The 27,995-nt window shown below is 46.2% G+C and overlaps 1 protein-coding gene and 1 long non-coding RNA gene across 6 annotated transcripts in view; one reads left to right on the forward strand and one right to left on the reverse strand.

The window, feature by feature from the left end:
• SPRING1 (SREBF pathway regulator in golgi 1) overlaps positions 1-27,995 on the forward strand; it is a 138,283-nt gene that overhangs the window by 58,950 nt on the left and 51,338 nt on the right. The window lies entirely within an intron of this gene.
• Positions 1,906-15,893, reverse strand: LOC139356637 (uncharacterized). The gene is made up of 3 exons (XR_011608793.1): positions 13,893-15,893; positions 5,205-5,311; positions 1,906-2,639 (listed from the first exon to the last, which is right to left on the reverse strand). It is a non-coding gene; the product is annotated as an uncharacterized lncRNA (long non-coding RNA).

Genomic DNA, 27,995 nt, shown 5'->3' on the forward strand with positions numbered 1-27,995 from the left:
CACTCAGGCTGGAGTGCAGTGTCGCGATCTCAGCTCACTGCAAGCTCCGCCTCCCGGGTTCACAGTATTCTCCTGCCTCGGTCTCCCGAGTAGCTGGGACTACAGGGGCCCACCACCATACCCGGCTAAGTTTTTGTACTTTTAATAGAGACGGGGTTTCACCATGTTAGCCAGGATGATCTCGATCTCCTGACTTCGTGATCTACCTGCCTCAGACTCCCAAAGTGCTGGGATTACGGGCATGAGCCACCACACCCAGCTGAAATATTCCTTTACTTTACAACAAATATACCTTCTCCATTTGTCTTGAGGCTTGCTCAACTAGATGTTCTCACATTTGGTGGAGGCCTAGCTGCAGAAACATGCTTCTCCACCATTAGAAAAGCAATGTGAATGGTGAATGACAGCTGAACCTGGCTTCAGACCCAGGGAGGGGTGGGGTCATGGCGACTGGGAAAGAGTGGTTGTCCCGTCTCAAAGGGCAACTACTCATGGAGCTAGAGCTCCTACACTTGCAAGAGAAAGAAGAAATCAGGACTTTTGTTTATAATTTTTAAAATGTTGGATAATTTTAAAACAATATATTGGCCCAACACAACATGCCTACAGGGGTGAATTGGGCTCCAGAGCCCCTAGTTTGCAATCTCTGCATATGGCCCATCTTATAAAAGGTCATACAGACTGGGGGCGGTGGCTCACACCTGTAATTCCAGCACTTTGGGAAGCCAAGGCAGGCGGATCACCTGAGGTCAGGAGCTGGAGACCAGTCTAGCCAACATGGTGAAACCTCGTCTCTACTAAAAATACAAAAATTAGCTGGGTGTGGTGGCACGTGCCTGTAATCCCAGCTACTCAGGAGGCTGAGGCAGAAGAATTGCTTGAACCAGGGAGGCAGAGGCTGCAGTGAGCTGAGATTGCGCCACTGCACTCCAGCCTGGGCACAGAGTGAGACTCCGTCTCAAAAATAAACAAATAAATAAATAAATAAATGACATACATGCAAATTAACATGCATTGCAAAGTTATCACATCAAAGGTATTACCTAGCTAAGCAATTTTACTTTTTCAAATAATTAAAGTATTGCGCCATCACAAATTCCACCATTCTAACTCACAGGCTACTGTGATCTCTCCATGCAAAGCTGCCTTTTAGGAAAAGATAACACAGAAAGTGTAGAGCATGAATTGTATCATATACTGTTAAGATCTGCAGAGTTTGCAGTCTAGAAGCTATTAAATTATGTCCATTGATTTTTTTTTTTTTTTTTTTTGAGACGGGATCTCCCTCTGCCACACAGGCTGGAGTACAGTGGCACAATCATGGCTCACGGCAGCCTCAAACTCCCAGACTCAAGCAATCTTCCCAGCTCAGGCTCCCAAGTAGCTGAAATTACAGGTGTACGCCACCATGCCTGGCTAATTTTTAAATTTTTTTTTGGAGAGACGGGGTCTCACTATGTTGTCCAGGCTGGTCTTGAACTCCTGGACTCAAATGATCCTCCTGCCTTGGCCTCCCAAAGTGCTGAGATTACAGGCATGAGCCACTGAATCCTGCTTGTCCATTTATTTATTTATTTATTTATTTATTTATTTATTTTTTTTTTTTTTTTTTTTGAGACGGAGTCTCGCTCTGTCACCCAGGCTGGAGTGCAGTGGCCGGATCTCAGCTCACTGCAAGCTCCGCCTCCTGGGTTCACACCATTCTCCTGCCTCAGCCTCCCGAGTAGCTGGGACTACAGGCGCCTGCCACCTCGCCCGGCTAAGTTTTTTTTTGTGTTTTTAGTAGAGACGGGGTTTCACTGTGTTACCCAGGATGGTCTCGATCTCCTGACCTCGTGATCCGCCCGTCTCGGCCTCCCAAAGTGCTGGGATTACAGGCTTGAGCCACCGCGCCCGGCCGTCCATTTATTTTTTTAAAAACACTTTATTGAGGTATGGCTGGCATATAAAAAATGTATATATTTAACGTATACAACTTGATGAGTTTGGAAATAAGTATATACCTGTGAAACCACCACCACAGTCAGTGCTATAAACATATCTGTCACCTCCAAAAGTTTCCTCCAGCCCTCTGTAATATCATTATTATTTGGTGTAAGAACACTAAACATAAGATCTGCCCTCTTACAAATGTTTGAGTATACAATATAATATTATAAACTGTGGGCACCACGCTGTTCAGTAGGTCTCTAGGACTTATTCATCTTGCATAACTGAAACTCTGTACCTTTGGACCATCATCTCCCCATTCTCCTTCCTCCCTCTAGCTCCTGGCAACCATTATCAAAATAAGTTTGACTATTTTAGGTTCCTCGTATAGGGGAGATCACGTAGTACTTGGCCTTCTGTGCCTGGCTCATTTCATTTAGCATTATGTCCTCTGTGTTCGTACGTCTTGTTGCAAATGGCAGGATTTCCCCCCTTTTCAAGGCAGAATAACAATCCATTGTATGTCTATACATTATCTTTACCCGCCCATCCATGGATGGACACTTACGTTGCTTCTACGTCGTGGCCATTGTGAATAATACTGCAGCATACATGGGAGTGCAGATATCTATTCAGTGTCCTGATTTCAATTCCTTTGGATGTATACCCAGAAGTGGAATATCACTTCACACCTGTTAGAATGGCTGTTACTAAAATAAATAAATAAATAAATAAATAAATAAATAAATAAGAATTGATGAGGATGTGGAGAAAAGGGAACTCTTGTACACTGTTGGTGGAAATATAAATTGCTGTGGCCACTACGGAAAACACTATGGAGGTTCCTCCAAACATTAAAACTAGAACTACCATATGATGTTACTTGCTTTGTTTAATAAGGCTGGGAAGACAATCCAATGGGGGAAAATAAGTGTTTTCAACAAATGGTACTGGGACAACTGGATAGCCACATGTAAAGAATGAATTTGGACTCCTACCTCAGACCATATACAGAAACATATAAAATACCTAAATGTAAGAACTAAAACTGTAAAAATTAAAAAAAAACACTTAGAAGAAAACAGGAGGCTGGCGGCGGTGGCTCATGTCTGTAATCCCAGTGCTTTGGGAGGCTGCGGCAGGAGGATCACTTGAGGCTAGGAGTTTGAGACTAGCCTGGGCAACATAGCTGACCCTGTCTCTACAGAAAAACAAAGTTTTAAAATTAGTAGGCAAGGTGGTGTGTGTCTGTAGTTCCGGCTACTTGGGAGGTTGAGGCAGGAGGATCACTTGAGCCCAGGAACTTGAGGCTGCAGTGAGCTATGAACCAGGCTGTCTCTAAAAAAATAAAGTAACAAAAGACAACATAGGAGTAAATCTTCATGACCTTGAATTAGCCAATGAATTCTTAGATACAACACCACAAACACAAGTCACATAATAAAACATACATTGGATGACTTAAAAATAAAAAACCCTTGTGTTGCAAATGACACCATCAAGAAAGTGAAAGATAACTCATAGAATGGGAGAAAATGTTTGTGAATCAGCTGGGTGTGGTGCCTCATGCCTGTAATCCCAGCACTTTGAGAGGCCAAGGCAGGTGGATTGCCTGAGCTCAGGAGTTCAAGACCAGCCTGGGCAACATAGTGAAACCTCATCTCTACAAAAAATACAAAAGAATTAGCTGGGTGTGGTGGCGCACACCTGTAGTCCCAGCTCCTTGAGAGGCAGAGATGGGAGGACCACTTCAGCCCAGGAGTTGAGGTTGCAGTGAGCCGAGCCAAGATTGTGCCACTGCACTTCCAGCCTGGGTGACAGAGTGAGACCCTGTCTCAAAAAATAAAATAAAATAAAATAAAATAAAAAAGAAAGAAAATCGTGAGTCATATATCTGATCCAGGAATTGTATCCAGAATATATAAAGAACGTTTACAACTCAATAATTGAAAGACAACCCAATTACAAAATTAGTAAAATATTTGAATAGACATGTCTCCAAAGAAGATCTACAAAAGGCAATAAGCACATGAAGATATGTTCATCATTAGCCATTAGGGAAATGCAAATGAAATCCACAGTAAGACTACTTCACACACAATGGGATGGCTATAGTAGAAAAGATAGACTAGAACAAGTGTTGGAGAGGATGTGGAGAAACTGAACCCTTCAACATTGCTGGTGAGCATGTAAAATAGTGTATCCCCTTTGGTAAACAATCTGGCATTTCTTTAGAAAGTTAAAGTAAGAAGAAGGGGAATTAAGAGAGGTTGGTTAATGAGTACAAAGATATACTTAGAAGAAATAAGATCTGGCGTTCAATAGAGTAGTAGGGTGACTATAGTCAACATCAATCAATTGCACATTTCAAAATAGTGAGAAGAGAATAATTCAAGGTTCCTAGTATAAAGAAAAGATAAATAGACTGGGTGCAGTGGTTCATGCCTGTAATCCCAGCACTTTGGGAGGCCAAGGCGGGCAGATCACTTCAGCTCAGGAGTTTGAGACCAGCCTGGCTAACATGGTGAAACCCCCATCTCTACTAAAAATACAAAAATGAGTCAGGTCTGATGGTGGATACCTGTAATCCCAGCTACTCGGAAAGCTGAGGCACAAGAATTGCTTGAATCCGGGAGGGGAAGGTTGCAGTGAACCGAGATTGCACCACTGCACTCTAGCCTGGGTGACAGAGTAAGACTCTGTCTTGAAAATAATAATAATAAAAAAATAAGATAATTATTTAAGGTGATGGACATCGCAGTTACCTTGATTTGATTATATGGTTCTATCAGATTATCACAAGTACCCCCAAAATATGTACATCTAATATGTATCAATGAAAGAAAGAGAAAAAGCAAGCAAGCAAGCAAGCAAGAAAGAAAGAAAGTTAAGCCAGTGAATGGATAAACAAAACATGGCATATCCATACAATAAAATAATAGCTGGCAATAAAAAAAGTAGCAATAGCAAAGACATGGAATCAACCCAGGTGCCCTCAATGGTGGACTGAATACAGAAAATGCGGTACATACGCACCATGGAACACTACACAGCCATAAAAGGAAAAAAATCATGTCTTTTACAGCAACATGGATACAGCTAGAAACCATTCTTCTAAGCAAACTAACAGAAACAGAAAATCAAATACTGCATGTTCTCACTTGTAAGTGGGAGCTAAGCTTTGTGTACACATAGTCGTAAAAATGGGAATGACAGACACTGGGGAATACAAGAGGAGTGAGGATGGGAAAGGAATAAGGTTGAAGAAAACCTACCTGTTGGATACTATGCTCACTACTGGCGGTGAGGGATCCATTCATACTTCAAACCTCAGTATCATGTCATATACCTTTGTAACAAACCTGCACGTGTACCCCTGATTCTAAAATAAAAGTCAAAAAGAGAAAAAAAAATAAAGAAAATGAAGAAAGCATATGGTACTGATTCATGCTATAACATGGATGAGCCCTGAAAATATTATGCTAAGTGAAAGAAGCCATTGCCAAAGACCACATATTGCATGACTATTTACATGAAATACACAGACTAGGCAAAGGCACAGAGGCAGAAAATGGTTACCAGGGGTTGGAAGAAAGGGGAACTTGGGACTAACTGCTATTAGTATGGGGTTTCTGGGTTTTTTTTTTTTTTTTTTGGAGGGGAGGGTTGGAGGGGTTCTTTTAGTGGAGAAAATAACTGCTCTAAAATTAGATAGTGGTGATGGTTGCACAACCCTGTGAATATACCAAAAACCCTTGAATAGCATGCATTGCATGGTATATGAATGATATCTCAAAATGCTGTTTAAAGAGAAAGATCACACGGTTCTCATGCTTTAGTGATCTTTGCCACATACAGAGACAGTATCTGTCGGCGTCATCCTTGAACACAAAGGACAGTGATGTAAGTGCTAATAACTATGACCTATTAAATGCATAAGCAATTAGTAGTCACAGTCAGTTCAGATTTCCAATATTGGATTACTATATCTTTATTGTATCATTTACTACTGTAATATGACATTCCACATCCACAGCCAGCACTATAAACAGTCACGTTAATTTTAGATCTGTGAGGGCAGGGGAATTTTAAGAGTGCCAGAGCCTCTTCCCATAATCTGCCTAGTTCCGACAAAGGGAAGTGCTGGCTACTGTCCCTCTAAGCTGAAGTCAAATGTGAACCCAAAGGACTTTGGCATGCAGCCACCTGTCCATCCTGTTTGCTACCAGTTCAGGGTTTTGTGTGTGTGTCGTTAAGTTTTCTCTCTGGCTGTCAGTCAGGCCCCTTCTGTTTTTTTCTTTTCTTTTCTTTTCTTTTTTTTTTTTTTTTTGAGATGGGGTCATGCTCTGTTGCCCGACTGGTCTGAAACTCCTGACCTCAGATGATCCGCCCGCCTCAGGCTCCCAAAATGTTGGGATTACAGGCGTGAGCCACCACGCCCGGCCAAAATTCCGTCAAGTTTTTTTTTCTTTTGAGTCAGGTCTCGCTCTGTTGCCTAGGCTGGAATGCAGTGGTGTAATTATGACTCACTGCAGCCTCGAACTGGTGGCCTCAAGCGATCCTTCTGTCTCAGCCTTCTGAAAAGCTGGGACTATAGGCATGAACCTTTTTTTGTGGGGAGGGCGGTGGATGGGGTCTTGCTCTGTTGCCCAGGCTGGAGTGCAGTGGCACGATCTTGGCTCACTGCAACCTCTGCCTCTCGGGTTCCGGCAATTCTCCTGCCTCAGCCTCCCGAGTAGCTGGGATTACAGGTGCATGCCGCCGCGTCCAGCTAATTTTTGTATTTTTAGTAGAGACGGGGTTTCACCATGTTGACCAGGCTGGCCTTGAACTCCTGACCTCAAGTGATCTGCCCACCTCAGCTTTCCAAAGTGCTAGGATTACAGGCGTGAGCCACTGCGTCCAGCCCTCAGGCCTCTTATTCACAATCTTTACCCTGCAACCCCATCCCTCCCAGGGTGGTGCTGGAAGTCCAGCCACGAGGATGATTTGAAAAATCCCCACTGCCTTGACTGAGTGAAATCGAAGGAGGGCAGTTAGTTGGCAAGAACCAATTTCCACCTCTGGCAACAGCCTCCTTTGCTTTCTCTTAATGGTCTCCTGTTATCCTCTCTCAAAGTTGACACATGTGCCATCCATGGAGAGTACAAGTGGTGGCTTGGAATGTCCTATGTACAAAGGTGCCTCTCCATCACTTGCCAGCGTCGGTCCTGAGAGCATGAAGGCCAAGGTCAATGTCATCCCCTTTTCCCCAGAGCACCTTGCCCGGGGCTTCAGGCTCAGCCCGTTTCCCCAGGTTCACGTATTCATTTTGTTCCCCCGCTTATCTTCTGAACTCTGAGGTCAGCTCTCCTTCCTATTGCTTTTTGCTGGCTTCGTTGTTTCACACCGGACGGTCACTTAGCTTCCTGCCTGGATAGGAAAAGACCTTCTAATGAAAGTCCCCTCCACTCCAGGGGCCCTGGAGCAGGACTGGCCTCTACAGGCAGATATTGTCTGATTTCCGGGAGCTCTAAAGAGCTTGACCTGCGTATAATTACAAAATGACCTACCAGACAAGGAAATGTTTGTTTACGCTAAATCTCTGCCGCCACCCTCCTCCCCTGGCCTGACTCTCCCATCAGGGAGAAAGGTTGAGTACCACCAATTCTCCCACGTCCATTGTGAGCCTTTCCTCCTGGTTTCCGTCTTGCCCCCTCCCCTCCAGCCTACAGGAGAGGCAGGGAGTTAGAAGTAGATGGAGTGTGGGCCGGGGGCAGTGGCTCATGCCTGTAATCCCAAAGCCTTGGGAGGCTGAGGCAGGAGGACTGCTTGAAACCAAGGAGTTTGAGATCAGCCTGGGAAACATAGCAAGACCTCATCTCTAGAAAAAAAAATTAAAAATTTGCTGGGTGCAGTGGTGTGCGCCTGTAGTCCCAGCTACTTGGGAGGCTGAGGCAGGAGGATCGTGTAATCCAAGGAGGTCAAGGCTGCAGTGAACTATGATGGTACCACTGCACTCTACCCTGGGCAACAGAATAGACCCTGTCTCTAAAAACACACACAAAAATAATAGATGGAAGGAGTGTTCTTGTGGGATGATCGTGAAGTCTGATCATTTTTGCTTAGTCATGCTTGCAGCAAATGTTTATTGAGCATATAATAAGAGCCAAGTGCTGTGTAGACTCAGTGTTGCACAGCGAATAAGTCTGACATGGTCCCCGCCTTCATCCAGCTAGTGGTTTAGGGGGAAAATGTCAAGTTACAACCATGGTACCTGCCTAGGCAGAAGAGTTCAAGGCACAATGAAAGCATCTTACTTAGGGAAGACGTGACCTAGCAGCGCTGGTGGGTTAGGGGGAGGTCAGAAAAGGTCTGAGGGACTTTTGCCCTGTAGGGGGGGGTGGGGACAGGGGCTTTTTCTCATTTAAAAAAATTACATTTTGCAACTTTGTTGGTATAAATCCAGGTTGGACTCATCATAATACAGTCATTATTATAGTCACTGTCTCCTTCTTCTGATTTTAAAAGAAATTAAGCCTTTTTTGGGGGCCCCCTAAATGTATCATAGACCCTAGACACTATGCGGCTGTGCCTCTGGGAAAGGTCGCCCCAAGGAAAAGACAATGGAATTGATATCTGAAGAACAAACAAGAGTTACTTCAGTGAACGGGGGGTGGGGTCGTTGGGGTGTGGGCACCAGAAACAGCATATACAAAGGCCCTGTGGTGGAGGAAGCGAACAACTGGCGAGCTTCAGATGCAGCTCAGGGAGCATGCATGGGTAAGGTGAGGGCACAGAGAAAGCCAGGCCATATGCAGCCTTTCCCCAGAGCAGTGGGAAGTCACTGATACATTTCAAGGCAGGAGGTTGAATGACTTTGGAAGGCATCAATAGGAAAAGCTGGCCAGAAAACCAGAATGCCCCCCAATTCTCCCTACTAAATCTAATCAACAGAATGAGAACCCATCTGGAACAGAACACGCATTGATTTTACCCAGGTTAAGAAGAAGTTGAGGTGTACGGGCCTGCTGGTCTGTGGTTACTAGAGAAGATAAGACAATATTTTTCCCCAAACTTTGTTATGCCTCCTTTCCTAGGTAGGGCCCTTGGGAAATAGATTCTGAGGCAGAGATTTGGGTGCAGGTGTTGGGAGTGTGTTCTTGGAAACAACACCCATAAGGACGTAAGGGCAATATTGGGCAGATACAACGGCGATCTCAGGTGATCCCAGAGCTCCCTAGAACGAGTGAGGTCGGAGGCGGGACTCAACTCCAGAGGTGGGGCCTGGACACTGGACCACATTGAGGACTAGCTAAAACAGGGACGGGGCAGGAGCACCTCTCCATAAGACATGCCCACCTGTGAACAATGACAGTTTACCATCGCCATGGCAACACTGGGAGTTACTGCTCCTTTCCACGGCAAAGACCCGACGACTCAAATGTTAGCACCCTTTCCTTGAAATTTCTGCATAAACCGCCCCTTAATCTACATGTAATTAAAAGTAGGTATAAATATTTTTGTTTGGTTTTTTGGAGGCTGCAGTGAGCTGAGGTCATGCCATTGCACTCCAGCCTGGGTGACAAAGTGAGACTCTGTCTCAAAAAAAAACAAAAAACTACAGGCATTTGTTGTGCTATGTGTTGGGTATACAGCAAGTTTGAAACAGGCATGCAGGCATGGCCGTGGGCTCCTGGTCCTCACAGCCTGGCAGGAAAGGCAGGCTCTCGGACACCAAAGGGAGGGGAAGTAAAGTTACTGGAGATGAGAACAAGGGACCCAACTGTCATGTAAGACAGGATGTGGCATACGTTACAGTAAGAGCACAAGTTCACTAAAAAAGCTTCTGCACAGCAAAAGCAATAATCAAGAGAGTGAACAGACAAGCTGCAGAATGGGAGAAAATATTTGTAAACTATGTATCTGACAAAGGACTAATATCCAGAATCTACAAAGAACTCGAACAACTCAACAACAACAAAAGGCAAATAACCTCATTAAAAGGTGGACAAAGGACATGAACAGACATCTTGTTAAAGGAGACACACAAATAACCAAGAAACATGTGAAAAATGCTCAACATTGCTAATCATCAGAGAAATGCAAACTGAAACCACAGTGAGATACCATCTCACTCCAGTCAGGATGACTATCATTAAATAGGCAAAAATTCCCAGATGTTGGCGAGGCTGTGGAGAAAAGGGAACACTTCTGCACTACTGGTGGAAGGTAAATTAGTACAACCTCTATGGAAAACAGTAGGGAGATTTCTCAAAGAACTAAAAATAGTCCTACTATTCGATCCAGCAACCCCACAACTGGTGTATATACCCGAAGGAAAAGAAATCATTATATCAAAAAGATACCTGCACCCATATTGCAGCACTATTCACAATAGCAAAGATAAAGAGGCTAAGTATCCAAAACAGATGAATGGATAAAGAAAATATTACGCGCGCGCGTGCACGCACGCACACACACACACACTACTCAGCCATGTAAAAGAATGAAATCGTGTCCTTTGCAGCAACGTGAATGGAACTAGAGGCAGTTATCTTTAAGTGAAATAACTCAGACACAGAAAGTCAAATACTGCATGTTCTCACTTATAAGTGGGAGCTAAATAATACGAACACATGCACATAGAGAGTGAAATAATAGACGCTGAAGGGTGGGGAGGGGGAGAGAGAGGGATAAGTTACTTAATGGGTACAATGTACACGGTTCAGGTCATGGCTACGCTAAACCCCAGACTTCACCAGTATGCAATATATCCATATAAAAAAACTGCAACTGTACTCCCTAAATCAATCTATCTATCTAATCTATCTATCTATCTATCTATCTATCTATCTATCTATCTATCTATCTATCTATCTATTTTATCTATCATCTCAGTCTATTTATCTTTCATCTATCAATCATCTATCTTATCATCTATCAATCTATCATCTATCTTATCTATCATCTTTCAATCTATCATCTATCCATCTTATCTATCAATCTATCTTCTATCAATCTATCATCTATCTTATCTATCAATCTATCATCTATCTTATCTATCATCTATTATCTATCTATCTATCTACCTACCTACCTACCTACCTACCTACCTACCTACCTACCTACCTATCTATCCACCCATCCAATCTCTCTCTTTCTCTTTCTCCCTCTCTAAAGCACAAGCTTGGCTGGGCGCAGTGGCTCATGCCTGTAATCCCAGCACTTTGGGAGGCGAGGCAGGCAAATCATTTGAGGTCAGGAGTTCAACGAGACCAGCCTGGCCAACATGGGGAAACCCTGTCTCTACTAAAAATACAAAAAAAAAAAAAAAATGAGACGGGCGTGGTTGGTGGCATGCATCAGTAATCCCAGCTACTCAGGAGGCTGAGGCACGAGAATCGCTTGAACCCAGGAGGCAGAGGTTGCAGTGAGCCGAGATCATGCCACTGCACTCCAGCCTGGGTGACAGAGTGAGACCCTCAATCCCCCCGCCAAAAAAAAAAGCTCACGCGCAGTAAGTTGGGAACACACACGGGGAGACGCGTGGTCTGGGATGTGGGATTGGGGCTAGAAACCCCCAGCCTGCATCCTCTGAGTTAAGCCTGGAGAGACGGCACTATTGAGAGATGAAGGGATGAGGAGGAGCACATGGGCAGAGGGAACCACAGCAGCAAAAGCAGCGACAAGCCACTGCACCCGGGAGGATGGCTATAACCAGGGAAACAAAGGGAAAATAACAAGTGTTGACGATGATGTGGAGAAATTGGAATCCTCATGCATTGCTGGTGTGAACAAAAATACAGTGCAGCCATTGTGGAAAAAAATACAGTGCAGCATTGTGCCATTTTTGGCAGTTCCTCAAAAAGTTAAACATAAAATTATCATGTGATATAGCATATCCACCCCTAGATATGTACCCAAAATAACTGAAAACAGAGATATTTAAAGAGATACTTGAACACAAATGTTCATAGCAGCACTACTCACAATAGCCAAAAGGTGAAAACAGCCTGAATGTCCATTGATGGAGGAATGGAGAAACAAATTGTGGGCTATTCATACAATGGAATATTATATGGCTATAAAAAAGAACAAAGTACTGACCCATGCTACAACATGGATGAACCTTGAAAACATTATATTAAGTGAAAGAAGTCAGGCATAAAAGGTGACCTACTGTATGACAGCATTAGAGGAAATGTCTAGAATAGGCAAATTCGTAGAGACAAAAAGTAGATTTGTGGTTGCCAGGGCCTGGGTACAGGGGGAGTAAGTGGAGAAACTGCTTAATAGGTTGAGAGATTTTACTTTGGAGTCATTGAAATGTTTTGGAACTATGTAGAAGTGGTGTTTGAACAACATTGTGAATATACTAAAACCCACTGAATTCTACCCTTTAATATGATTTTTTATTATGTGAATTTCACCTAAATACACACACACACACACACACACACACACACACATAATTTTTCTCTTTTTTCTTTTTTCTTTTTTTTTTGAGACAGAGTCTCACTCCGTCACCTGGGTTGGAGTGCAGTGGTGCAATCTCAACTTACTGTGACTTCTGCCTCCCGGGTTCAAGCAATTCTCCTGCCTCAGCTTTCTGAGTAGCTGGGATTACAGGCATGCACCATTATGCCTGGCTAATTTTTGTATTTTTAGTAGAGACAGGGTTTTGTCATGTTGACCAGGCTGGTCCTGAGCTTCAGCCCGCCTTGGCCTCCCAAAGTGCTGGGATTAGAGACGTGAGCCACTGCACCTGGCCCCATCTAAATAATTTTTTTTTTAAAGCACAGGGAAGTGCAGTCTGTAGGGGAAGAACTGATGTTAGAGTAGGGAGCTAGGCAGACATGAGCAGGGCAGAAAAGGGGCCCCACCCCCACCCACAGGAATGTCAGGTGACCATCAGGTGATGGTCAGGTGGTTGTTAAACTGTCTTTCTAAAATACTAATTGGACCAGGCGCAGTGGCTCACACTTGTAATCTCAGCACTTTGGGAGGTGGAGGCAGGTGGATCACTTGAGGTCAGGAGTTCGAGACCAGCCTGGCCAACATGGTGAAACCTCATCTCCACTAAAAATACAAAAATCAGTGGGGCATGGTGGCGGGCACCTGTAATCCCAGCTACTCAGGAGGCTGAGGCAGGAGAATCGCTGGAACCTGGGAGGCAGAGGTTGCAGTGGGCCGAGATAATGCACCACTGCACTCTAGCCTGGGTGACAGTGAGACTCCTTGCCTCAATAAATAAATAAATAAATAAATAAAATAAAAATTGGTCACAGCTGGTGATGGAAAGGCAGGCTCCCAATAGATAGAAAACACCTGAGGCTGGTGATAACCGCTTCTGGATAAGATCTCAGCAGCTGGGCGAGTGGGCTCAAGCACGTGCACTAAGAGGCCGAATGGCCGGGGTTTAACTGATCTGTGACCTTCCTCTAGCATCGCTAGACTGGGAAGGGAAGAACGCCTCAAATGAGCATGCGCACAACTTCAGTAAACACACCGTGCGTGCGGCCCCTCCTAAGTGCACAGGTCCCCGCTCATGCGGACAGCCCACCCCAAGGAAGAGCTGGGAAGAAGAAATGCATTCCCCGGAACCATGACAATGTATAAAACCCCAGGTCAAGGGTTGGACAGCACACTTGGGTCTCTCAAGTCACCCACTTGGTCCTCTTCCAAGTGTACTTCCTTTTGTTCCTGCTCTCAAATGTTTTAATAAACTTTTACTCCTGCTCTAAAACGTGCCTTGGACTTTCACTCTGCCTTATGCCCTTGGCCGAATTCTTTCCTCCGAGGAGGTAAGAATCAAGTTGCTGCAGGCCTGTATGGATTTGCTGCTGCTCACACTGATGGTAGATGGATTTTTGAGATTGACTTTGGTATGAGGTGAGTGAGAAGTAGGGCATAACCTTGAAAATGAGGGTCGCGGCTATTTGAAGATTTCTTAAGTGCAGTGTTAAAGACTTTCAACTTACTTGGTAGCCAAGGGGATCCCTTTGCTTTCTCCGTACTCAGTGGCCTAGAGCAAGGGTTGACACACTTTTCCTAGAAAGGAGCAGATAGTAAATATTTCCAGCTTTTCAGGACACACGATCTCTGTTGGAAGTACAGCCAGCCCTCTCTATCCTCAGGTTCCGAATCCAAGGATTCAACCAATTGCAGATATAATATATCAAAAACAACAATAAAAATAATAACAATTAAAATAATACAAATAAAATAACAACACTGTATAACAACTGTTTACGCTGCATTTACATTGTATTGGGAATTATAAGTAATCTAGAGATGATTTAAAGTATGCAGGGGAATGTGCATAGCTTATATGCAAGTACTACACCATTTTATATCAGGGACTTGAGCATCTGTGGATTTTAGTCATCTGGGAGGTCCGGGAACCAATACCCCACAGATACCGAGGGACAACTGTGCTCAACCCTGCCACTAAGGCACAAAATGAGCCATAGACAATCTGGAAACAGGTAGGCATGGCCATTGGCCAATACAACTGTATTCATAGACACTTTACTTTTGATTTCATATTATTATTACTATTTAGAGACAAGATTGTCTTGCTCTTGATAAAATAAAAACTTCAGCTGGACTAAATTTAAAGGAGTTTAATTGAGCAATGAACAAATCAGAAACTGGGCAGCCTCCGGTGCCAAGGTACGCTCAGAGACCCCAGTGCAGCCACATGGTGAATGATTTATGGACAGAAAAAGGAAAGCGAGGTACAGAAAATGGATGTGAGGTACAGAAACAGCCAGATTGGTTACAGCTTGGCGTCTGCCTTATTCGAATACAGTTCAAACAGTTGGCTACATTTATTGGCTAAAACTTGGTGATTGGCACAAGCGTAGGCTATGGTCAGTTTTCACCTCCACTTTTTTGTTGTTGTTGAGACAACAACAGAGTCTCACTCTGTCGCCCAGGCTGGAGTGCAATGGCGTGATCTTGGCTCACTGCAACCTCCACTTCTCGGGTTCAAGTGGCTCTCCTGCCTTAGCCTCCTGAGTAGAGTAGCTGGGATTACAGGTGCCCACCACCACTCCCGGCTAATTTTTGTATTTTTAGTAGAGACGGGGTTTCACCATGTTGGCCAGGCTGGTCTCGAATTCCTAACCTCAAGTGATCCGCCTACCTTGGCCTCCCAAAGTGTTGGGATTACAGGTGTGAGCCACTGTGCCCAGCCTCCTCCACTTGTTATAGTCCATGATGTACAGAGAAATCTTTAGGTTGAACTTAAAATATGTAAGGGGGGAGCTTTAGGCTAAACTTTATTTAACACTCTGTCACCCAGACTGGAGTGCAGTGGTGCAATCATAGCTCAATGCAGCCTCAAATTCCTGAGCTCAAGACATCTTCTCGCCTCAGCCTCCCGAGTACCTGGGACTATAGGCACGTGTCACTGCATCTGGCTAATTTTTTAATTTTTTGAGAGACAAGGTCTCACTGTTGCCCAGGCTGGTCTCGAATCCCTGGGCTCAAGCGATCCTCCCACCTCGGCTTCCTGGGATTACAGGTGTGGGCCACCAAGCCTGGCCCACGTAATTTTTATGTGTCATCAAATATTATTCTTTTTTGACTCCCCTCCCACTCCAACTATTGATTGATTGATTGATTGATTGATTGAGACACAGTCTTGCTCTGTCTCCCGGGCCGGAGTGCAGTGGCATGGTCTCGGCTCACTGCAGACTCCACCTCCCAGGTTCAGCTGATTCTTGTGCCTCAGCCTCTCTAGTAGCTGGGATTACAGGCACCCACCACCATGCCCAGCTAATGTTTGTATTTTTAGAAGAGACAGGGTTTTGCCACATCGGCCAGGCTGGCCTCAAACTCCTGACCTCAGGTGATCCTCCTGCCTCGGCCTCCCAAAGTGCTGGGATGACAGGTGTAAGCCACCACACCGGGCCCCCTCCAACCATTTTAAAATGTAAAAACCATTCTTAGCTTGCAGGCAGTGGGCCTGCAGGCAACAGTTTGACAACTCCTGGCCTAGAGGGATACAGGAAACGCGAAAGTTGAAATTTGGGGTGTTAAAGTTGTCAGCTGTTTCCTGGCTGACTACAGACACTTCCCTTCTACCTTCAGCTTACTTGTCAGTAAAATGGGAATAATTCTAAAAACAAAGGCCTGGAGATGGGAGCTCAGTGGGATTGGGAGGCGCAAGTTCTGTTGGAATAGTCATGAATCACATCTCAGAATGTCAAGTATCATGGATGCATTTCACCATTAGCACCATCCCTCAGACCAGAGCGTGCACGAGTCTAAAGACGAATGTGTCCAGCCAGGCATGGTGTAATCCCAGCGTTTTGGGAGGCCAAGATGGGTGGATCACTTGAGGCCAGGAGTTCAAGACTGGCCTGGTCAACATAGCGAAATCCCATCTCTACTAAAAATACAAAAATTAGCTGGGCGTGGAGACACTTGCCTGTAATCCCAACTACTCAGGAGGCTGAGGCAGGAGAATCGCTTGAACCCGGGAGGTGGAGGTTACAATGAGCCAAGATTGCGCCACTGAACTCTAGCCTGGGTGACAGACAGAGTGAGACTCTCCCACAAAAACAAAAAACAAAAAAACAAAAAAACCAGATGTGTCTGATAGGGAACCTGGTGACATCCTGAAAAACTCAGGAGGGAGAAATGGAGTCACGGTTGGTTCGGGATCTTTGGGAATGTTTTTCCAGTGTGAAACTCACTTGAAAGTAAAATCAAAACCAAACTATTTTCTCTCTTATCTTTCCTTATGGAGGAATCGGCGATCCCCATTCGGGCCCTTGATCCCCCACCTCTGCGTCTCCCTGTGTCGTGTGCGCACGTGTGCGTGTGTGTGTGGGTGTGTTGCGCGTGTGTGTGCATGCGCGCACGTGTGTGTGGTGCGTGTGTATGCGTGTGTGCGCGCGTGTGTGTGCGTGTGTGTGCGCGCGCGTGTGTGTATGTGTGTGTGTGTGCGCGCGTGTGTGTATGCGTGTGTGTGCGCGCACATGTGTGTGGGTGCGTGTGTATGCGTGTGTGCGCGCGCGCGTGTGTGCGCGTGTGTGCGTGTGTGTGTGTATTAGTGGCCCCTGTGGATCGCTGCCTGGCCGTGTGTTCTCACAGCACTTTGTATTCCACAGGCCCGGTTTCCCCTGCCACAGCTGCCTGGAAGACCCTTATAATGCTTGCACTTGAAAAGACATCCTTTTCCCTCCAACCCCCACACAAACGCAAATGATAATTACACAGCCAGGAATGCTCCAAGGGAACATTTGGTTTGGGTTTGCAACTTGAAGACCCACAAATTCCACGAAGAAACTAATAAAATATCAACCTCGAATCTCACCATTGACTCAGACCTCTTTCCTCTGCAAGCCTGTGGGTCCCCGACCCGCGCTCACGGCTCCGATTGTCATCAGCGGCTGTTGAATTTGAGGGGGCACAGAAGGCCATTTTAGGGAGCCACAGCTCCCAAAGCACATTCAGGAAGTCATTTATCCTTCCGAAATCTCTGCAAACAGGCGCATCATGCTCTTTGTGCTGGTTTTTTCCCCCTCCTGGCATGGTGTGGCTTGGGCCTGGATCCTGCATTTTATAATTTGTTGTTCTGTTTAGCCTTTGCTCCCACCCCACCCTTGTTCTTGTTTTGTTTGATTTCCTTCCTCTCCTAGGCTGGAATTATTCCGGTAATCATGAGAGAAACAAGGTGCACCGTTTCAATCCATCACCCCGTGGTTGCCCGTCCCACCAAAGGCAGTAGATCTTGTGACAGCCGGGACAGAGAGGAGCTGGCTGATCCTTCCTGTGTCTTTTCTGAGTTCTGTAAGAACCCTGGCTCTGAGTGGCATTTTCATTTTTGTCCCTTCAATCCTGGGATGTATTTGCTTCTGACAAAGTTGATTAGCCTTGTTGAGAAGACGTTTGTGAGTGGATCCGCTAGACATAAACTCCTCCAGGGTCCAAACCATATCTTGTATTTATTTCTCCCATCGCCCCACGGTGCCTGAAATAAGATAGCATTCTAAGGTCATGTACCGGCTGAATGGACAAATCCAGTTATTTCACAGGTTACGCTGTTCACCCCTGACCCTCATTGTCTGTTTCTTGGGCCTTTATCATAATTTCATATTTTGCCTTCCCATTCATTCTATGGTCTTCTCAGATGGTTCTGTCCATAACTTCCACATTCTGGCTTGTCAGTTTGATGGGGCTTCTGACATTTGCAGCAGGGAGGCCTGATAGGCTGATTTTTCTGGGCTGTGTGAGGTTGAGGTGGCATCGCATTTCTTCATGCTCATATTCTTCAGTGTCATTCACAAGATCTGGCTCTGAGTAGGAACTCAATGTGTGTTGGGTAAATGAATGAATGAAAAAGGAGAAACCTTTTTTTTTTTTTTTTTTTGAGACAGAATCTCCCGCTGTCACCTAGGCTGCAGTGCAGGGTCAAGATCTTGGCTCACTGCAACCTCCACCTCCTGGGCTCAAGCAATTCTCCTGCCTCAGCCTCCTGAGTAGCTGGGACTACAGGTGTGCACCATCACACCTGGCTAATTTTCGTATTTTTAGTAGAGATGGGGTTTCATCATCTTGGTTAGGCTGGTCTCGAACTCCTGACCTCAAGTGATCAGCCTGCCTCAGCCTCCCAAAGTGCTGGGATTAGAGGCATGAGCCACCACACCCAGGCAAAAGTTCTTTAACCCTGCCTGCCTCTAGCTCTCTAATCCCAGCCAAGATGAATTCTTCTTACTTCAAGCAAAATTGTCATGGTTCAGCATTTACCTACATTTACTGCAAAATCCTCCCCAAAAGAGAGGTCCAGAAGGGTCCCAAAGTCAAATGAGTTTGGGAAATGCTGTATATTCTGGCCAAGTGCAGGAAAAAAAAAAAAAACAACAACAGCCAAAAAAAAAAAAAAAAAGCTGTATATTCTTTCCATATTCAGAGAGTCACTGCACACTTTGGCATTTACAGTCTCTGAGACATTCCACATTTAGAGACCTACTTCATTTTCTTTCATCCTGAATTTCCAAAACTCATTTGACCATGGAATATTTGCTTCTCAGAACATCTTCCAGAACTAGTCTTCCAAGATTTGAGAGCTTAATATATATGCCTTGTATCCTCTTGTATCCTTATTTATAACATATAACAACAATGCAGCATGCCTCGGTAGAATTATCTTAGCCGGCAGGGTTGAATATATATTTAGGTCATCTCTAAGAATGAATGCTCGATCCATAAAAACACGCATTAGCAATGCAGACATGCACAGAAGTGGACATATTAAAATGACACAGATGTACGCATCAATGCATTCTCACAGATCCCTGCAATGCAACAGCCACCAGTAGATCTGTCCATGTGCTCATTCATTCATTCAACAAACACCATTCTGGGCACTGGGGATAGAGCAGCGAGCAAAGCAGACATAGTACCTGAGCAGAAAGGGGCTTACCTTTTCCATGCGGATGCAAAGAAGTAAACTGGCTGGGTGCGGTGGCTCATGCCTGTAATCCAAGCACTTTGGGAGGCCGAGGCAGGTGGATCACTTGAGGTCAGGAGTTCAAGACCATCCTGGCTAACACAGTGAAACCCTGTCTCTACTAAAAATACAAAAAATTAGCCGGGCGTGGTGGAGGGCACCTGTAGTCCCAGCTACTCAGGAGGCTGAGGCAGGAGAATGGTGTGAACCTGGGAGGCAGAGCTTGCGGTGAGCCGAGATCACGCCAATGCACTCCAGCCTGGGCGACAGAGCGAGACTTCATCTCAAAAAAGAAAACAAACAAACAAAAGAAATTGGCCAGGCGTGATGACGTACGCATTTGTAGTCCCAGCTACTTGGGAGGCTGAGGTAGGAGAATCACTTGAACATGGGAGGTGAAGGTTGCAGTAAGAAAAGATTGCATCACTGCACTCCAGCCTTGGTGACAGAGCAAGAGTCCATCTCGATAAATAAATAAGTAAATAAACCGATAGAATTTGGAATCCCAACATATATTAGGAGAAGTGGGTCGACTCTCAGTGTCCTCATTCTTAAAGGAGACTGTTAGGATCTATAAAGGTCCCTTCCTGCTTACAAATAGATTGCTCTATGAAATAAAATTCTTTCTGTGGGTGCAGGGGCTTGCCATAGATATGCTTATTTTATAGAAACAATGTGTTCTGGGCCTAATCTGTATACATTTAAAAAATTTAAATATACAGCACTCCTATTATCTAATAAATGTACCTATTCTTCTCTTGGGTGTGGAAATTTCATTTCTAACTGATCTTTAATTCAGAGGGAGACAGAACAGTTCCGCTTTAAAGCCTCTCCTCCACTGTAGGTAATTACTGACTTTTAAATCAAAGCTCAAATGTGCAAGGGTAGCAGAGCAGGGAGAGGTGTGGTAGGGGGTGATCTATCAGCATCACTGGGTGCTAGGAACCTCTTTCAACAAACTTCTCCTCAAACCTATTTTGTGTGGGAGTGGAAAACATGGGGACTGGCCAGGTGAATGTTGAAAAACCTCCCAGGTGATTCAATTAACATCCCCTTTTGTGGTTAAGAACTTAAAACCCACAGAGGGAAGAAATCATTGAATCGCTCAGGATGGTCTCTGTGCAATGCAGAGAGAGACATACATTGCCCACAGGTGTCCACTTTGCAAACAGGATTTTGTTCCTATTGAATTTTCTTAAAGCAGGGCACCTGTGAGCGAGCCGGGGCCTTGCAGACACAGCTGCCTAGGTACCAAAGACGCAGTGCCTGCCGTCTCCTGCCTGGACAGGCCTGGGAGCTTCCTGACATCTGCCCTCAGCCTGCACGCCCATCTGAATAGCCTTGGCGGAGGAGGGGGAGGAGGAAGGACGGACAGCTCGTCTGCGTGGAAGGCAGCAAGCCGCGCAGATGTTCTCAGCAGCAGATGGCAGACTCCAGCAGAGCCCTCCACAGCCCTCCTGGCCCCCGCAAGGCAAGGAGAAAGGAGAGGGCGGGGGAGGCTGGCCCGGCTCCTCTGAGCTGGGCCTCCAGCAGCACGCCCTGCCTGTGCCCACATCGCAGGCACATCTGCTCTCTCCCTCCCAAGTATTGATCCCGGGCCCGGAGTCTAGAGGCATCTCGGAGTGCTCAGGCTGGCTGTGGGCTTCCCAGCGCTCCTGAACGATTGCTGCCCGGGGGCTGTGCTGCTGCGGAACAGCCAGGGAGCAGGAGACTTGAGTTCCACGTGGCCACCAAGTAGGGGAGGGAGCAACTGTTCACAGGCCTCTGGGCCCTTGAGAACCCCAAACTGAGGCCCCTTCAGATCATGGAGAGGAAAAAAGAGGCCCAGAAACAAAACCTGGGTGACCTGGGCATAGCAGAGGTCCTATCCTTACTGTCAATGAAGGGTGCCATTTCCAGGCAGGTGAAACAATGGCGGGGTCGGGGGTGAGTGAGGGGGTGGAGGGAACCCGAGGTGGTAGAGAGAAGAAGAACAGGTAGAGGGGATGGCAGGCAACACCCACCCCGCTCCTGTGCTCACAGCGCAGCACCCCTTACCCCTCAGCCTCTCTCTCTTAGGGAGCTCTGCTGCACCCAGAATCCGCCTTAACCCAGCTCTTCAGGAAGCCGCCGCTGGTGAGCTGGGGTCCGCGCTGAAGAGGGAGAGCTGGTGGGATGTTGGTCCTGGCTCTGACTCAGTGGCCTCTGTACCCCGGAGGGTCCCTTTCTCCTCTCGGGGCCTTAGTTGTCCCAGCTGGGAGAAACAGAGACGCCACCACCTCCTGAGTATTCATTAGGTCTCTCTTCCTCTTGGGCTGAACTTTGAAGAAGCCAGGAAGAAGCCGCAGGGTGTCCTGTAAGAGGCAGAAACAGAATCGGGAATTCACCGCTCCAGGGTTCTTTCCCAGCCTTAGTGCCGGGAGACTGGGAAACGTGGGAAACTGTCAACACTGAACTGAAAGTGAAGGTGGGGGATGGGGGTGCTCAGCGTCCTAAGTGATTGGGGAAATGATAGCGGCAATGATAAAAGCCGGCCCCTGCAGTGCTGGTGCTGGTCAGCCTGCTCTGAGCACTTAGCACGCGCTAGTTCATGCACCGATCCGCACGACCACCCTGGAACATAACCTCTGCCATCATTCCTGGTCCAGACACCGCGAAACTGACTTTCAGCCAGGTTCACTTGTCCACACAGCTGCTCTTCCTCCGGCTACTCCAGGGCCAGGATGAGACCCCAGGCAACCCGGATTCAAATTCCATACTCCTAACTACTATACTATGCTGCAAAAGAAGACAACAAAAAACATTTTTCACCCACCAGACGGACAACAAATGATAGGTTTGATCTTATCAAACTCTGGTGAGGCTGTGGTGTGGCATCTGCATCTAATTACCTCTGGGAAGGACCAGAGGGCTAGGATTGGGCTAGAGATCAGAGGCACTTTCATCTTATCTGTGTTCGTTTTGTGATGTAGAAAATAGTCATGCATTACTTGGGTTAATAACTCATTGAGAGAGAGAGAGAAGCGGTCAGAAAAAGAGAACCAGGATGGGTGCCGTGGCGCATACCTGTAATCCCAAGGAGGTCAAAGCGTGAGGATTGCTTGAGGCCAGGAGTTTGAGACCAGCCAGGACCACAGAGCAAGACCTCATTTCCACAAAAAATAAAAAAAAATTTAGCCAGGCATGGTGATGCATGCCTGTCGTCGCCTCTACTCAGGAGGCTGAGGACGGAGGATCACTTGAGCCCAGGAGTTTGAGGCTGCAGTGAGCTATGATCATGCCACTGCACTCAAGCCTGGGTGACACAGCGAGACCCTGTCCCTAAAAAAATAATAATAAAAGTAAATTAAAATGTTAAAACATAAAAAGAGAACCAAAGAGAAATGGAGAGGGTTCTCAGAATCTAAAACTCTGACAATTCCCTTTGGACGTGACCTCTTGGTTACAGAAACTCTGAGGGCCTCATCTTGGGGAAGTTCATTTTTTTTTTTTTTTTTTTTTTTTTGAGATAGAGTCTCGCTCTGTCACCCAGGCTGGAGTGAAATGGCGCAATCTTGGCTTACTGCAACCTCCACCTCCCGGGTTCAAGCAATTCTCTGCCTCAGCCTCCCAAGTAGCTGGGATTACAGGAGCCCGCCACCAGGCCTGGCTAATTTTTTTATTTTTAGTAGAGACAAGGTCTCACCTCTTGGCCAGGCTGGTCTTGAACCCCTGACCTTGTGATCCACCTGCCTCGGCCTCCCAAAGTGCTGGGATTACAGACATGAGCCACCACGCCCGGCTTCATTCTTTTATTCAGCTCACACATGTTTCCTGAGGATCCCTCCGTTCCAGGTTCTGTGCTGGGCTCTTTGTTCTCTCCAAGTGAAAGGGTGTCTCCACTTTTGTCCCCAGTCTGGGTGCGTTTGTGGCAATAAGGTCACGGCAACAGGGAGGAGCCGGTTCACCCCCGGCTCCGATTTGCAATGGGCTGTTCCCCCAGGGCAGCTGCTGCAACAACATTTACTTTGTACAGCGGCCAAGAGAGAGAGTGAGAGAGAAAGAGAGAGAGAGTGTGTGTGAGCCTACCCCATTCCAAAATGTTTCTGACAAAATCTGGCACTCCTGGTTCTAATCAAAATACTGAACTTTGGAACAAATTAACATTCCACAGCCCTCGCAGGGAAGGAGAATTCAGCTGAGGCGACTTCAGTTCACAACCACAACAAAAATAGCTTCTCCCGGGGAAGACACATTCTGCTAACAAGGTCACTTTTGTTTTGCTTCCCCTGCCATCTGGTTGAGCGGCACCAGGGGCTGGCTTTGGTACCAGCTTATTCCGCGGAGAGTGGATGGGAGCCGGGTGGCGCTGCAGAAGGCTTCTCAGCTTCCTGGCAAGGGGCGCCAGCACAAAGTTACCTTCAGACATCCCCAGAAAGCACGCGGGCAGATGGAGCCCCGGTTTCACCCAGCCCGACTCTCATGCGCTCCTCGCCTGCAGAAGGTGAGACACCAGCAGAAAGCAACAAGCAGGTGGGCGTCAGAGGAGAGCAAGAACGCGACAGAATGGGAAAGCTATCTTCGTCTTGCAAAACATTCCAGAACTCCACCTAACTCACTCCAAAGAGCTGGGAGTCTGAGTTCCAGAAGGACGACAAAGAAGCATGATTTTGTTTCTTGTTTTTATTTTTCTTCTTCTTCTTTGAATTCCCCTCCTTTCTTTCTACCTTCAAGGTTCAGCTTCTTTCAATCATTGATCCTGTGACCTCGGGGACATTCAATCACCTACCTTGGCCTCAGTGTTCTCATCTGTAGAATGGGAATCACTTGCGCAGACCTTATGCTGTGACGGGGAAGGTGATAAGAGCAAATGTGATTGTCTAGGGACCCCGGTTGAGGTTCTTGAGAGATAACATACTGGAATTCCGTGCTTTGTAGCCTATGAGGGCTTTCAGGCAGACAATTTAGTAAGACCCGAGCTTTCATATGACTTAAATGGTCTGCCCAGTTACTTCAATTGACAGGTGTAGAGCTGGGATTTGAACACAGACATTTTCGTTAAAAAGACAGTGTTGCTTCTACTATGCCAGTGATTTTCAATCTTTTAAAATAGGATAGAAAGCCATGAATATACACACAAAAAATCAGATACAGTTTTAAGGGGTTCACGACTTCCTAAAGCTATGCCCCTCCTAGGAGGAGTCCGGGGGTTCCACAGGTCTCACAATATTTGCTGGGAGCTGGAGAGGGGTGAACACAAAACTTTTAGTAAAATAAAGGAGGAATCCTTAAAATGACCCAACACCTCTGTACTCCTAAGTCAAAGAGAATAAGCTCATTAGAATGTCTCTTTAAGGATTTTAGTAGTCCTCAAAAAGACAAATGAGGAAACTGATTTTAAGGTGAGTTGAACCTGGTTTACGAGGAGTCAGAGGAGGGGTGAGGGAGGAGACAGGCCTCTGCAGTTGGGGTGAGCAATGGAATCCCAGGGCTGCACAGTGGCAGGTGGTCTCTAAATCAGAGCCGAGCGATGACCTCCGGCCTAGGATTTCAAAGGTCTAGAAGAGCCCTGGGGCCATTTGCACGTGTTCATGAGTGTTCACCCCCAGCTGGGAACATTGCAGGGCGGTCGCTGTTCATCTTCGTTTACCGCTCACTTTTCTTAGTGTTCCTCTTGCTACCTGCCGTGGAGACCTCCCACATCTCAGACTGACTTTATTTACTTGAAGGTCATCCAGAAATTGACTGCTTTTTCATGTTCATGTGACAAATATTTATTAAGCCTTATTTATATTCCAGGCAATGTGCTTAGTTCTTTGTATACAGCAGAGAAGAAAAGAGCTCTTGCCCTCAAACAGCTTTCAGTCTAGTAGGGAGCTAAACACTTGACACGAATCACTCCAAGAATGGAGTGGGGGTACATTTGGGGCAGAGGCTGACGTTGTAGGAAGAAAAATACAGGCCACTGGAACCTTTTGATATAGGAAAGAATGCTGGTAGCTCCAGAATGTTCTGTATCAGTGATACAGAAAATGGATTATTTGTCTTGAAGTTAAGTTTAAAACAGCACTTTATGTGCTTTATTGTCTACATCAAAGAATGGGTGTAAGGGCTGTTAGAGATGGGGACTGATGGCTAAAGGCTGTACCAGGCCCTTTCTGGGCTCTGCAACAGGAGACCGTGCACCAGGGGAGAGCAAGCAGCACCAGATGAGAGAAGAGGCATTAGAGGTCAAATCTGGAGGACAGTATTTCCAAAATAAGTTTCATGGGTGGCCTGCATCAGGATTCCCGCAGGGGGGTGTTGCAATGGCAGATGCTTGGGTCCATCTCAGCCTTGCTGAATCAGCATCTTGGGGCAGGAGCTTGGAATCTGCTTGGTGAGCAAGCATCCTAGGGGATTATTTTATGCAGGGGGCTTCGGAGTCTGGATTTCATCCTAAATGCACATCAAGGCCAGTGAAGAGTTTGGAAGAGAGGAATGGATACAGTCCATTTTTCCAGATGTTTTGCATCTTGCTAGGAATTGAGAGGCATGGGATAATGGGGGAGGTGGACAGACCACTTAGATGGCCAGGACAGAAGTCTCCATGACCTTGGCCAGGTGCAGTGGTTCATGCCTATAATACCAGCATTTAGGGAGGCTGAGGAGAGCGGATCACTTGAGGTCAGGAGTTCAAGACCAGCCTGGCGAAATCCCGTCTCTACTAAAAATAAAAAAATTAGCTGGGCGTGGTGGCACATGTCTGTGATCCCAGCTACTGGGGAGGCTGAGGCATGAGAATCTCTTGAACCTGGGAGGCAGAGGTTGCAGCGAGCTGAGATTGCGCCACTGCACTCCAGCCTGGGTGACAGAGGGAGACTCTGTCTCAAAAAAAAAAAAAAGTCTCCACGGTCTTTCTCATCCGTTTGCTTCCCTGGGTCAACTTGCCGCTTATTTCATTCACCAGTACCAGGGTAGCAGGGTCATCTGCACCTTCACGCAGTCGCTTCCTGGGCCCCCTGCAGCATTGACACTGACTGCAGATGGCCCACATCTCTGGCTTTAGATTAGCCATTGCTCCTTTGACACCTCGGGCAGTTGCTCACTGTCAACCCGGCAGCTGGTTACCCAAGGAGTCCTCCTCCCCTATCATCTCCACCTGCCTCATGCAGATGAAGATGGTTCCGATCACATGAGAGGAGGGATGAAGCTCTCTGTGGCTTGCAAGTTTCCTTCTGGCCTTATGAGCTGAGCTTAGGTGGCTGGGAATCCATCAGGTTCCCCGCCCTGGGTCCACGCAAACCCATTAGAACTTCCCCCCGTTTGAAGATAGGCAAGGAAGAGCCCTGTGTCTCAACCCTCCCCAATCAAAGACTTTGCTAAGTGGCTGTTGGTTCAGGCTGGCGCTTACCAAAACCAGCCTCCCTTTCAGGCCAATGACAAATGTTTCAGTCTGTCTGCGTTTTGAAAGAGAGGCCGACAGAGAGAGAACGTCTCGAATCACAATCAGGGTTTCCTGCCGCAGAGCGCACAAGATGAGAATTGATCTCAAACCTTTTAGTGCCATCATTTACTGAGGGCTGGGATGACATACACGTAAGTCAGCAAAGGAAAACTCGGAATCCTGTTCCTAGCTGCATGTCAACAGAACACCTGGATAACATGAACTGCTCAGATGGAGAGAGACTCAAGCCACCACCCAGCCAAACCTCCAATAATATAAAAAACTTTGCCCCTTGCCTTCATTATTCTTCTAGTCAGCTTTGAGATATAATTTACGTGGAATAAGCTGCATCCATTTTAAGTGTATGATTTGATATTTTGACAAATGTATACATTCAAGGAACCATCACTGCAATTAAGGTATAGAATATTTATTTATCTTATTTCTTTTTTTTTTTTTTTGAGATGAAGTCTTGCTCTGTCGCCCAGGCTGGAGTGCAGTGGCATGATCTTGGCTCACTGTAGCCTCCGCCTCCCAGGTTCAAGCAATTCTCCTGCTTCAGCCTCCTGAGTAGCTGGGATTACAGGCATGCACCACCATGCCCGGCTAATTTTTGTATTTTTAGTAGAGATGGGGTTTCACCATGTTGGCCAGGCCAGTCTCAAACTCCTGACCTCAGGTGATCCACCCGACTCAGCCTCCCAAAGTGTTGGGATTACAGGCTTGAGCCACTGTGTCCGGCCAGGTACAGAATTCTTCTATTACCCCCCAGAATTCCTTCAAGTTCCTTTAAAGTCAATCTCCCTTTCACTCCCAACCTCAGGCCACCACTGATCTGCGATCTGTCACTCTAGTTTCGTATTTTCTAAAGTGTCGTAGAGTGGAATCATACAGTGCATATTCCTGTGTCTGGCTTCTCTCACTGGTTTTTAAGGTTCATGTGCGTTGTTTCGTATGTCAGTAGTTTGTTGGCTTTTACTGTTGAGTAGTATTCTACAATTTGTTTATCCATTCACTTACTGATGGACATTTGGGTGGTTTCCAGGTTTTGAATATCATGACTAAAGCTGTTATAAACATTTGTGTATAAGTCTTTGTGTGAACATATGTTTTCATTTTTCTTGGGTAAATATCTAAGAGTAACTGGATTGTATGGTAGGTGTATATTTCCTTTATAAGAAACTGCCAGGCCAGGCACAGTGGCTCATGCCTGTAATCCCAGCACTTTGGGAG

This window comes from Macaca nemestrina, chromosome 10 (genome assembly GCF_043159975.1).
Source record: "Macaca nemestrina isolate mMacNem1 chromosome 10, mMacNem.hap1, whole genome shotgun sequence".
In the NCBI taxonomy this organism is placed as follows: domain Eukaryota; kingdom Metazoa; phylum Chordata; class Mammalia; order Primates; family Cercopithecidae; genus Macaca; species Macaca nemestrina.